Source organism: Ranitomeya imitator, chromosome 10 (genome assembly GCF_032444005.1).
Source record: "Ranitomeya imitator isolate aRanImi1 chromosome 10, aRanImi1.pri, whole genome shotgun sequence".
NCBI lineage: Eukaryota > Metazoa > Chordata > Amphibia > Anura > Dendrobatidae > Ranitomeya > Ranitomeya imitator.
This window is the reverse complement of record NC_091291.1, coordinates 144,793,309-144,807,396: the sequence shown is the minus strand read 5'-3', so window position 1 is coordinate 144,807,396 and position 14,088 is coordinate 144,793,309. Positions and strand designations below refer to the sequence as shown.

Genomic DNA, 14,088 nt, shown 5'->3' with positions numbered 1-14,088 from the left:
AGCACATGAGCTTATCCCATGCCAGGTCCTAGAAATGCCCGGCTTTATGGACAGCAGGAAAGTGGAGGAAATGCCAGCACAGGGGATGAAGAAGGCGGTGTGGACAGATGAGCCAATCTCCAATAGTCAGAAAAACAGAAATCAGATAAAAGTAATGGCAGATTAGACCTGCCCTTCCCCCGCAGATCCCCACCCAGTCCACTGTCTGATAGATCTGGGGTCCTTATCAGGTCTCGAGGGGCACAACGTGCATCGACGGCTTGTGTCACACATTCACATGGCAAGGGCCAGCTCCAGATTTTTATGGACCATGGGCAAAAGAGTCTCAGTGGGCCCCTTTACCACATAGTCCTCCATACAGTGTTATGGGCACCACATAGTCCTCCATACAGTACTATGTGCACCTCATAGTGCTCCATACAGTATTATGGGCACCATATAGCCCTCCATACAGTATTTTGGGCACCCCATAGTACTCCATACAGTATTATAGGCACCACATACTCCTTCCTACAGTATTATGGGCACCACATAGTCCTCCCTACAGAATAAGCCCCATATAATGTTCCATACAGTATAATGGCCCCATATATTGTTCCATACAGAATGAGCCCCATATATTGCTCCATGCTTAACGGGCCCCCATATATTGCTCCATACATAATAGGCCCCATATAATGTTCCATACAGTCTATGAAGGGCCCCATATATTGCTCCATATATAAGGGAACCCAAATAATGTTCCATACAGAATGGGCCCCATATAGTATATGATGGGCCTATATAATGTTCCAGAATATGATGGTCCCCATATAATGCTCCAGAATATGATGGGCCCCATATGATGCTCCAGAATATAATGGTCCCCATGCAATGCTTCAGTATATGTTGGGCCCCATGTAACACTTCAGTATATGCTGGGCCCCATATAGTGCTTCAGTATATGATGGGCCCCATATGATGCTCCAGAATATGATGGGCCCCATATGATGCTGCAAAATATGATGTTCCCCATATAATGCTCCAGTATATGCTGGGCCCCATATAATGCCAGAATATGATGGGTCCCATGTGATGCTCCAAACATTAAAAAAATATGCAAATTGCCTCTTCCAGTCCAGAGCCTCTCACCTAGCCAAATCAGTTCTCATGCTTCGCACTGACGAGGGCCAACAGCCCGAAACACCGTGTCTGCGAATTGAGATACTAATTTGGCTTTTATCCTAAGTCATATTGCACGACTCGTTAAAGGGTTGATTGTGACTTGTAGGATCGCTACTTCCAACAGGTGGCGCTATAGCGTTAAGTCCTCTTTTTCTCAGAAGAGGCAATTTGCATATTATATTTCCCAGAGGAGCATTGCATGGTGAATAAGCCTCCTTACCTTGACAAGCCAGAGATGGTATGTCACTCTCCATAAGGAGAAACGATACCCCTTAAAAAAAATATGAAATCCTCACCTCTCCTCGCTGGCCGCTGCTCTGCCTCGGATTTCCAGCGTCGCCGTCTTCAGGCTCTCTGCACTGTGGCCACCCCATGACCTTAATGTGCTTCTTTTTGAGCCACTCCTTTGTTGCCTTGGCCGTATGTTTTGGGTCATTGTCTTGCTGGAAGACCCAGCCACGACCCATTTTTAATGTCCTGGCGGAGGGAAGGAGGTTGTCACTCAGGATTTTACAGTACATGGCTCCATCCATTCTTCCATTGATGCGGGGAAGTAGTTCTGTGCCCTTAGTGGAGAAACAACCCAAAAACATAATATTTCCACCTCCATGCTTGACAGTGGGGATGGTGTTCTTTAGGTCATAGGCAGCATTTCTCTTCCTCCAAACACGGCGAGTTGAGTTAATGCCAAAGACCTCAATTTTTGCCTCATCTGACCACAGCACCTTCTCCCAATCCCTCACAGAATCATCCAGGTGTTCATTGGCAAACTTCAGACGGGCTGCACATGTGCCTTCTTGAGCAGGGGGACCTTGCGGGCACTGCAGGATTTAACACCTTTACGGCGTAATGTGTTAGCAATGGTTTTCTTGGTGACTGTGGTCCCAGCTGCCTTAAGATCATTAGCAAGTTCCCCCCGAAAAGTTTTTGGCTGGTCTCTCACCTTCCTCATGATCAAGGATACCCCACGAGGTGAGATTTTGCATGGTGCCCCAGATCAATGTCGATTTACAGTCTTTTTGTATTTCTTCCATTTTCTTATTATTGCACCATCAGTTGTCTCCTTCTCACATAGCGTCTTACTTATGGTTTTGTAGCCCATTCCAGCTTTGTGCAGGTCTATGATCTTGTCCCTGACATCCTTATAAAGCTCTTTGGTCTTGCCCATGATGTAGAGGTTACAGTCTGACTGATCAATTGAGTCTTCGGACAGGAGTCTTTTATGAAGGTGACTATGTAAGACAGCTGTCATTAATGCAGGTAACGAGTTGATTAGGAGCGTCTAACTGGTCTGTAGGAGCCAGAACTCTTATGGTTGGTAGGGGATCAAATACTTATTTCTCACTGAAAAATGCAAATAAATGTATATAATTTAGACAATGTGATTTTCTGGATTTTATTTTTGATATTCGATCTCTTAATGTTAAAATTAACCTACCCTTAAAATTATAGATTGTTCATGTCTTTGTTAGTGGGCAAACTTACAAAATCAGCAAGGGATCAAATACTTATTTCCCCACTGTAGTAATAACGGTGATCTGTTTGTGGGGCGCTGACTAATGTATCGGTGTTTGAGCAAATGTTTCCAGACTGAAGGCTGTGGTTTGATATCCGCTCAGACACGACCTCCTGTAGCAGCGACGGCAGCTTACGTATTATACCACAGTCGTGTGAGATATGGATAATGCACCCTGAGCATGACATGCATTACAGTAGTGATGAGACGCCCGACCTCCCGCTCTGCACTGTCCTCTGCATCCTGGAAAGGTTAATGGTTATAATGGAGACGCTACAGAGACACAAACATGACTCCATCTACAACTAACTGCAGAGAGATTGTGCCGAATCATGCTGCCTAGAGCGAGGGGACAAACACCAGAGTAACTGCTGGGGACAACATCTACTACAGAGAGGATATGTGCCACCGAGAGCAGCAAGGGGAAGACTGGAGTGATGACCGGGGGCGACATCTACTACAGAGAGGATATGTGCCACCGAGAGCAGCAAGGTGAAGACCGGAGTGATGACCGGGGGCGACATCTACAGAGAGGATATGTGCCAACGAGAGCAGCAAGGGGAAGACAGGAGTGATGACTGGGGGCGACATCTACTACAGAGAGGATATGTGCCACCGAGAGCAGCAAGGTGAAGACCGGAGTGATGACTGGGGGCGACATCTACTACAGAGAGGATATGTGCCACCGAGAGCAGCAAGGTGAAGACCGGAGTGATGACTGGGGGCGACATCTACTACAGAGAGGATATGTGCCACCGAGAGCAGCAAGGTGAAGACCGGAGTGATGACTGGGGGCGACATCTACTACAGAGAGGATATGTGCCACCGAGAGCAGCAAGGTGAAGACCGGAGTGATGACTGGGGGCGACATCTACTACAGAGAGGATATGTGCTACAGAGAACAGCAAGGTGAAGACCGGAGTGATGACCGGGGGCGACATCTACTACAGAAAGGATATGTGCCACCGAGAGCAGCAAGGTGAAGACCGGAGTGATGACCGGGGGCGACATCTACTACAGAGAGGATATGTGCCACCGAGAGCAGCAAGGTGAAGACTGGAGTGATGACCGGGGGCGACATCTACTACAGAGAGGATATGTGCCACCGAGAGCAGCAAGGTGATGACCGGGGGCGACATCTACTACAGAGAGGATATGTGCCACCGAGAGCAGCAAGGTGATGACCGGGGGCGACATCTACTACAGAGAGGATATGTGCCACCGAGAGCAGCAAGGGGAAGACCGGAGTGATGACCGGGGGCGACATCTACTACAGAGAGGATATGTGCCACCGAGAGCAGCAAGGTGATGACCGGGGGCGACATCTACTATAGTGAGGATATGTGCCACCAAGAGCAGCAAGGTGAAGACCGGAGTGATGACTGGGGGCGACATCTACTACAGAGAGGATATGTGCCACCGAGAGCAGCAAGGTGAAGACCGGAGTGATGACTGGGGGCGACATCTACTACAGAGAGGATATGTGCCACCAAGAGCAGCAAGGTGATGACCGGGGGCGACATCTACTACAGAGAGGATATGTGCCACCGAGAGCAGCAAGGTGAAGACCGGAGTGATGACCGGTGGCGACATCTACTACAGAGAGGATATGTGCTACCGAGAGCAGCAAGGTGATGACCGGGGGCGACATCTACTACAGAGAGGATATGTGCCACCAAGAGCAGCAAGATGAAGACCGGAGTGATGACCGGGGGCGACATCTACTACAGAGAGGATATGTGCTACCGAGAGCAGCAAGGTGAAGACAGGAGTGATGACTTGAGGGCGACATCTACTACAGAGAGGATATGTGCCACCAAGAGCAGCAAGGTGAAGACCGGAGTGATGACCGGGGGCGACATCTACTACAGAGAGGATATGTGCCAACGAGAGCAGCAAGGGGAAGACAGGAGTGATGACCGGGGGCGACATCTACTACAGAGAGGATATGTGCTACCGAGAACAGCAAGTTGAAGAGCGGAGTGATGACCGGGGGCGACATCTACTACAGAGAGGATATGTGCCACCGAGAGCAGCAAGTTGAAGAGCGGAGTGATGACCGGGGGCGACATCTACTACAGAGAGGATATGTGCTACCGAGAACAGCAAGTTGAAGACCGGAGTGATGACCGGGGGCGACATCTACTACAGAGAGGATATGTGCCACCGAGAGCAGCAAGGTGAAGACCGGAGTGATGACTGGGGGCGACATCTACTACAGAGAGGATATGTGCTACCGAGAACAGCAAGGTGAAGACCGGAGTGATGACCGGGGACGACATCTACTACAGAGAGGATATGTGCTACCGAGAGCAGCAAGGTGAAGACCGGAGTGATGACCGGGGGCGACATCTACTACAGAGAGGATATGTGCTACCGAGAGCAGCAAGGTGAAGACCGGAGTGATGACCGGGGGCGACATCTACTACAGAGAGGATATGTGCTACCGAGAACAGCAAGGTGAAGACCGGAGTGATGACGGGGGGCGACATCTACTACAGAGAGGATATGTGCTACCGAGAACAGCAAGGTGAAGACCGGAGTGATGACTGGGGGCGACATCTACTACAGAGAGGATATGTGCTACTGAGAGCAGCAAGGTGAAGACCGGAGTGATGACCGGGGGCGACATCTACTACAGAGAGGATATGTGCTACCGAGAGCAGCAAGGTGAAGACCGGAGTGATGACCGGGGGCGACATCTACTACAGAGAGGATATGTGCTACCGAGAACAGCAAGGTGAAGACCGGAGTGATGACCGGGGGCGACATCTACTACAGAGAGGATATGTGCCATCGAGAACAGCAAGGTAAAGACCGGAGTGATGACCGGGGGCGACATCTACTACAGAGAGGATATGTGCTACCGAGAACAGCAAGGTGAAGACCGGAGTGATGACTTGAGGGCGACATCTACTACAGAGAGGATATGTGCCACCAAGAGCAGCAAGGTGAAGACCGGAGTGATGACCGGGGGCGACATCTACTACAGAGAGGATATGTGCTACCGAGAACAGCAAGGTGAAGACCGGAGTGATGACCGGGGGCGACATCTACTACAGAGAGGATATGTGCTGCCGAAAACAGCAAGGTGAAGACCGGAGTGATGACCGGGGGCGACATCTACTACAGAGAGGATATGTGCTACCGAGAACAGCAAGGTGAAGACCGGAGTGATGACCGGGGGCGACATCTACTACAGAGAGGATATGTGCCATCGAGAACAGCAAGGTGAAGACCGGAGTGATGACCGGGGGCGACATCTACCACAGAGAGGATATGTGCTACCGAGAACAGCAAGGTGAAGACCGGAGTGATGACTGAGGGCGACATCTACTACAGAGAGGATATGTGCTACCGAGAACAGCAAGGTGAAGACCGGAGTGATGACCGGGGGCGACATCTACTACAGAGAGGATATGTGCTACCGAGAACAGCAAGGTGAAGACCGGAGTGATGACCGGGGGCGACATCTACTACAGAGAGGATATGTGCTACCGAGAACAGCAAGGTGAAGACCGGAGTGATGACCGGGGGCGACATCTACTACAGAGAGGATATGTGCTACCGAAAACAGCAAGGTGAAGACCGGAGTGATGACCGGGGGCGACATCTACTACAGAGAGGATATGTGCTACCGAGAGCAGCAGGGTGAAGACCGGAGTGATGACCGGGGGCGACATCTACTACAGAGAGGATATGTGCTACCGAGAGCAGCAGGGTGAAGACCGGAGTGATGACCGGGGGCGACATCTACTACAGAGAGGATATGTGCCACCAAGAGCAGCAAGGTGAAGACCGGAGTGATGACCGGGGGCGACATCTACTACAGAGAGGATATGTGCTACCGAGAGCAGCAGGGTGAAGACCGGAGTGATGACCGGGGGCGACATCTACTACAGAGAGGATATGTGCTACCGAGAGCAGCAAGGTGAAGACCGGAGTGATGACCGGGGGCAACATCTACTACAGAGAGGATATGTGCCACCAAGAGCAGCAAGGTGATGACCGGAGTGATGACCGGGGGCGACATCTACTACAGAGAGGATATGTGCTACCGAGAGCAGCAAGGTGAAGACCGGAGTGATGACCGGGGGCGACATCTACTACAGAGAGGATATGTGCTACCGAGAGCAGCAAGGTGAAGACCGGAGTGATGACCGGGGGCGACATCTACTACAGAGAGGATATGTGCTACCGAGAGCAGCAAGGTGAAGACCGGAGTGATGACCGGGGGCGACATCTACTACAGAGAGGATATGTGCTACCGAGAGCAGCAAGGTGATGACCGGAGTGATGACTGGGGGCGACATCTACTACAGAGAGGATATGTGCTACCGAGAACAGCAAGGTGAAGACCGGAGTGATGACCGGGGGCGACATCTACTACAGAGAGGATATGTGCCACCGAGAGCAGCAAGGTGAAGACCGGAGTGATGACCGGGGACAACATAGAGCAACAGGATAAGGACTGGGGCAGACCACTCTGCTGATTGAGTCGCCTTCTCCTTATGAAATGAGTAAATCTGCGGCCGTTGCCAGCACAATCATTGGCAATGTCTGGCCTGTTGTCTCTGTAGTTTAGATTGTGAGTTTTTGCCGCTGGTTCTTGACAATTAAGTGGATTTGTCTCAAAAACAGTTTATTCTGGAGGGGGGCCACTTTACATTTCTGCCTCATACTGGGTACAGCTTAAACTCTTTTACCCTGTAAAGGGCCCTGCAGCTCAGATTGACTCCGATCCTCGACCCTTCCAGCCATAAATCACATAATCTTTCAGCCGGTTCTGTGCGCACTCCCATGAGCAACCTGTACCGCTGGGGTAATAAATTGGAATCATGGGACCGTGAAATACCCGCCATTATGAAGAGGCGCAGCGTCGTTTAAGATAAGTCTAAGAGCTTTGCAGCAGTCAGACCCCAGAGTCGGGCATTAAATGCAAAGTCACCCCGAATCTGAATGCCTGTGACATGTGCCGTACTCATTAGGATGTAACGAGTGGGGGGGTAGGGGAAGTCTCTGATCTCTGCCGACCCTCCCAGGAATGGCGGGTGGAAGGGATTCCACCTCTGTGATTGATGCCCTCGCTGCTCAGATCTGACACCGCCAAGTATTAATAAAAAAGTTGTGTTTCTCCGGCCCCAGATCTCATCCATCAGCTGAAGCCGAAACCAGCCGCGAAGATTGTAGTGTGGAGGCCCCAGCACCGACACCGGGGACAATGGCGCCTTACACCGAGGCTAATGGTTATTAATGTCTGTCCCAGTGCGAGAGGAGGAGCGTGCCATGGAAAATGCCAGGGAGAGCGCTACTGTATACATGTACAGCTGGTATAACCCGGGCACCTCCTGTATATAATTATATATGTACAGCTGGTATAACCCGGGCACCTCCTGTATATAATTATATATGTACAGCTGGTATAACCCGGGCACCTCCTGTATATAATTATATATGTACAGCTGGTATAACCCGGGCACCTCCTGTATATAATTACATATGTACAGCTGGTATAACCTGGGCATCTCCTGTATATAATTATATATGTACAGCTGGTATAACCCGGGCACCTCCTGTATATAATTATACATGTACAGCTGGTATAACCCGGGCATCTCCTGTATATAATTATATATGTACAGCCGGTGTAACCCGGGCATCTCCTGTATATAATTATATATGTACAGCTGGTATAACCCGGGCATCTCCTGTATATAATTATATATGTACAGCCGGTGTAACCCGGGCACCTCCTGTATATAATTATATATGTGCAGCTGGTATAACCCGGGCATCTCCTGTATATAATTATATATGTACAGCTGGTATAACCCGGGCATCTCCTGTATATAATTATATATGTACAGCCGGTGTAACCCGGGCACCTCCTGTATATAATTATATATGTACAGCTGGTATAACCTGGGCACCTCCTGTATATAATTACATATGTACAGCTGGTATAACCTGGGCATCTCCTGTATATAATTATATATGTACAGCTGGTATAACCCGGGCACCTCCTGTATATAATTATATATGTACAGCTGGTATAACCCGGGCACCTCCTGTATATAATTATATATGTACAGCTGGTATAACCTGGGCACCTCCTGTATATAATTACATATGTACAGCTGGTATAACCTGGGCATCTCCTGTATATAATTATATATGTACAGCTGGTATAACCCGGGCACCTCCTGTATATAATTATATATGTACAGCTGGTATAACCCGGGCACCTCCTGTATATAATTATACATGTACAGCTGGTATAACCCGGGCACCTCCTGTATATAATTATACATGTACAGCTGGTATAACCCGGGCATCTCCTGTATATAATTATATATGTACAGCCGGTGTAACCCGGGCACCTCCTGTATATAATTATATATCTACAGCTGGTGTAACCCGGGCACCTCCTGTATATAATTATATATGTACAGCTGGTATAACCCGGGCACCTCCTGTATATAATTACATATGTACAGCTGGTATAACCTGGGCATCTCCTGTATATAATTACATATGTACAGCTGGTATAACCTGGGCACCTCCTGTATATAATTATATATGTACAGCTGGTATAACCCGGGCACCTCCTGTATATAATTATATATGTACAGCTGGTATAACCCGGGCATCTCCTGTATATAATTATATATGTACAGCTGGTATAACCCGGGCACCTCCTGTATATAATTATATATGTACAGCTGGTATAACCCGGGCACCTCCTGTATATAATTATACATGTACAGCTGGTATAACCCGGGCACCTCCTGTATATAATTATACATGTACAGCTGGTATAACCCGGGCATCTCCTGTATATAATTATATATGTACAGCCGGTGTAACCCGGGCACCTCCTGTATATAATTATATATCTACAGCTGGTGTAACCCGGGCACCTCCTGTATATAATTATATATGTACAGCTGGTATAACCCGGGCATCTCCTGTATATAATTATATATGTACAGCTGGTATAACCCGGGCATCTCCTGTATATAATTATATATGTACAGCCGGTGTAACCCGGGCACCTCCTGTATATAATTATATATGTGCAGCTGGTATAACCCGGTCATCTCCTGTATATAATTATATATGTACAGCTGGTATAACCCGGGCATCTCCTGTATATAATTATATATGTACAGCCGGTGTAACCCGGGCACCTCCTGTATATAATTATATATGTACAGCTGGTATAACCCGGGCACCTCCTGTATATAATTATATATGTGCAGCTGGTATATCCTGGACATCTCCTGTATATAATTATATATGTACAGCCGGTATAACCCGGGCATCTCCTGTATATAATTATATATGTACAGCTGGTATAACCCGGGCACCTCCTGTATATAATTATATATGTGCAGCTGGTATATCCTGGACATCTCCTGTATATAATTATATATGTACAGCTGGTATAACCCGGGCATCTCCTGTATATAATTATATATGTACAGCTGGTATAACCCGGGCAGCTCCTGTATATAATTATATATGTACAGCTGGTATATCCTGGACATCTCCTGTATATAATTATATATGTACAGCTGGTATAACCCGGGCATCTCCTGTATATAATTATATATGTACAGCCGGTGTAACCCGGGCACCTCCTGTATATAATTATATATGTACAGCTGGTATAACCCGGGCATCTCCTGTATATAATTATATATGTACAGCTGGTATAACCCGGGCACCTCCTGTATATAATTATATATGTACAGCTGGTATAACCCGGGCACCTCCTGTATATAATTATACATGTACAGCTGGTATAACCTGGGCATCTCCTGTATATAATTATATGTATAGCCGGTATAACCTGGGCATCTCCTGTATATAATTATATGTATAGCCGGTATAACCTGGGTATCTCCTGTATATAATTATATATGTACAGCTGGTATAACCTGGGCATCTCCTGTATATAATTATATGTATAGCCGGTATAACCTGGGCATCTCCTGTATATAATTATATGTATAGCCGGTATAACCTGGGCATCTCCTGTATATAATTATATGTACTGCCGGTATAACCTGGGTATCTCCTGTATATAATTATAGATGTACAGCTGGTATAACCTGGGCATCTCCTGTATATAATTATAGATGTACAGCTTGTATAACCTGGGCATCTCCTGTATATAATTATATGTACGGCCGGTATAACCTGGGCATCTCTGACCATGCCGGTATAACTGGCTAGCATTACCCATGTCGTATATTGGTTGCTGCGTTTCGGGGTGTCCGTAGTTAGTGCCCCAGTTTCGGCTCCCTCGTCGCCTTTCTCTGGCGGTTAATCACCATTAATGAGAATATTCAGGCAGCAGAGTATCACCGGGGCGGTTCTTGATGAATGACTCTGTGCATTGGGAGCAGCAGGAAGGTTTCGCCGTCTGCCCGGCCTCTCTGTATTGTGCGGTACTTATGGATCTCGTGATGCATCAGATTTGTCTGCAGCAGTGAAACGCGCCGTCTCCATGTTAATAATGACGCTGCCCTATATATTATGTAATTAGTGGTGTGGAAATTGATGCAGGAAGCAGATCTGCGCAGCGCATGGCATGAGGGATTAGGGACTGGCATCTAACCTTCTCCGCGCGGGTTCATTCCGTGTGAAACAAAGCGCGCTGGGAATCCGGCAAAATTAGTTAGTTGCTTTAAATGCTGAATATGGAGCTTGCTAATTAAATTAATCCATCAACGCGAGCGAGGTCGACAGTAAACACTTCTTACTCGTCTTGTTAATATTCATCTGGTTTGTTTGCACAGGCTCCGCCGTCTCCTTAGTCGCGTAATTTAACGGGTGCCGTGATGTTTAACCCTCGACCAGATGCTGATACATGTAAGCAGTATACAGGTCATAATGGTGATGAGTGCGGCGTGGTCATCGCGGGGAAGAAATTCTCAAAATGCCACCAACATTATCATGGCTTAAGGACAGGAACATGAGGCTCAATGATTCCACCATCTGAAGGGACATTATGGCGGAACTAGTGACCAAAACTGATCCGAATCACCATCCTCCAGCCATGGACAGGATAAGAGCCCCGCCCACCTGACTCCTTACAACTGAGGAACCATGTGACATTTTTCTGAATGGCTGAAAAGCCTGGCAAAGAGAAGGAGTGTCTTGGTAAAAAAAATGGCAGAGATTTGAGGAAGGGACTATGGTGTTGAAACGCGTCAACTTTGAAAGCAGCGCCGCTCTTCTCCACATCCTCTGGCGACTGTTGCTGTATATTTTGCACACTGATATTTCTTTAAAATTATACTTTGAGAAAAAGTTTTGTAATTTTTTTTCTAAAGATTTTGAGTTTTAAATACTCGCAATAACTCCGCTTGCTGTCAATGAATAGATGCTTCCTTGTCTTACTTTAGTGGGTGTTAAACACTTATGACCTACTGGTTACAAGGGAAGAGTTCAGATACAATGTAACAAACTTCGAGCACATTTCAGCCACACCAAATTAATAATTTTCCCACAAACTGACAGCAAGCAGAGATTTTGAAAGTGGTGAAGAATTGTACAGCAGGTATGACAGAAAGCTGCAGACCTTCCCATTAGATGAGCACTTCGCTTAGATCTACAGACCTCGATCAGACCAGGAGTATGGCTCCCTCTAGTGGAGAGTTATCAGGCCACTGTACTCTTACCCCACTGGTATAGTTGCCCGGACTCCCTTGTGGCTCCCCTTCCCTTGCATTTAGGGGGATGGGGTTTGAAGACATTCCCCCGTAGCCCTGAGATAATATATATTGATATAATTCATGTTATTGGACATTTTAGTAAGAAGTCTTCGCAGTGGCCTTTGAGCTGTTGCTCACAGTTATCACGCAGGCAGCATCCACAGTCGCTATTGTCTGATGTACTGAGAGCAGAATGCGATCAGCCGCCTCCATATTCCTGATTATGCCAATTGTTGTGGCTGTTTTCTCATTTGCTGTAATTATAATTAAATATATGTTTTCATAATCCATGAAAAACACAAAAAAAAAAGAACACCCACCCGTCATCATCTGAGTGAGTTGTTATCAGTATTGCAGTTCTGCAGTCAGTGAGGCGACGCTCCGGCATCGGTGTCATAGACCTTCACCTCGGCTATGGAAGTTTTCACTAATTTTTTTTTTGTTATGTGGAAACAATCAACAAGTTGTCATTGACTGATTCGCTGTTTAATCTGTGTCTCTTTAGTATGTTGAGTGCATTATGACTTTATGCTGTTAATTTTATTAAAGGGTCTCTCAGCTTTGGACAGTTCCTTTTTATTTGAGAAGCTCCCTGAAGACGAAACGAGAAGCCGATTTTTTTCGACTGCACCACCATAGTGTAACTGACACATTACACAGTTCCCAATTCACAGACATGCCAGGTCCTGGACAGCTACTCCCTCTTTTCTCCAAGAGCTGTATGGTATTGCAGCTCAGACCCCTTGATTGTCACATGACCACTTAAAAATATTGCTCCAGACTAGAATTTTTTAGCTCGATATTTACCTAAATGCAAAATTTTAACTAGTCTTCATTGAAATTTCCTCAGATTTTGTTGCTGTATAGCATGGGCAACACTTGTTTGTAACGGACTGTGTGCTGTAAATCCTATATAGAACCTGTACATGACGGATGTGCTGTGCTGCTCTAGTATATAGCTGGCTGTGCTGCTGTAAATCCTATATAGAACCTGTAGATGACCGGATGTGCTGTGCTGCACTAGTATATAGCTGGCTGTGCTGCTGTAAATCCTATATAGAACCTGTAGATGACCGGATGTGCTGTGCTGCACTAGTATATAGCTGGCTGTGCTGTTGTAAATCCTGTATAGAACCTGTAGATGACCGGATGTGCTGTGCTGCTCTAGTACATAGCTAGCTGTGCTGCTGTAAATCCAGTATAGAACCTGTAGATGACGGATGTGCTGTGCTGCTCTAGTACATAGCTAGCTGTGCTGCTGTAAATCCAGTATAAAACCTGTAGATGACCGGATGTGCTGTGCTGCACTAGTACATAGCTAGCTGTGCTGCTGTAAATCCAGTATAGAACCTGTACATGACGGATGTGCTGTGCTGCTCTAGTACATAGCTAGCTGTGCTGCTGTAAATCCAGTATAAAACCTGTAGATGACCGGATGTGCTGTGCTGCACTAGTACATAGCTGGCTGTGCTGCTGTATAGAACCTGTAGATGACCGGATGTGCTGTGCTGCTCTAGTATATAGCTGGCTGTGCTGCTGTAAATCCTATATAGAACCTGTAGATGACGGATGTGCTGTGCTGCACTAGTACATAGCTGGCTGTGCTGCTGTAAATCCAGTATAAAACCTGTAGATGACCGGATGTGCTGTGCTGCACTAGTACATAGCTGGCTGTGCTGCTGT

General features: G+C 47.1%; 1 protein-coding gene across 4 annotated transcripts in view; it reads left to right on the top strand.

Annotated features, from left to right (window-relative positions):
- The window catches only part of KIRREL3 (kirre like nephrin family adhesion molecule 3), an 800,965-nt gene that overhangs the window by 723,453 nt on the left and 63,424 nt on the right, over positions 1 to 14,088 (top strand). The gene's annotated exons all lie outside the window — the stretch shown is intronic.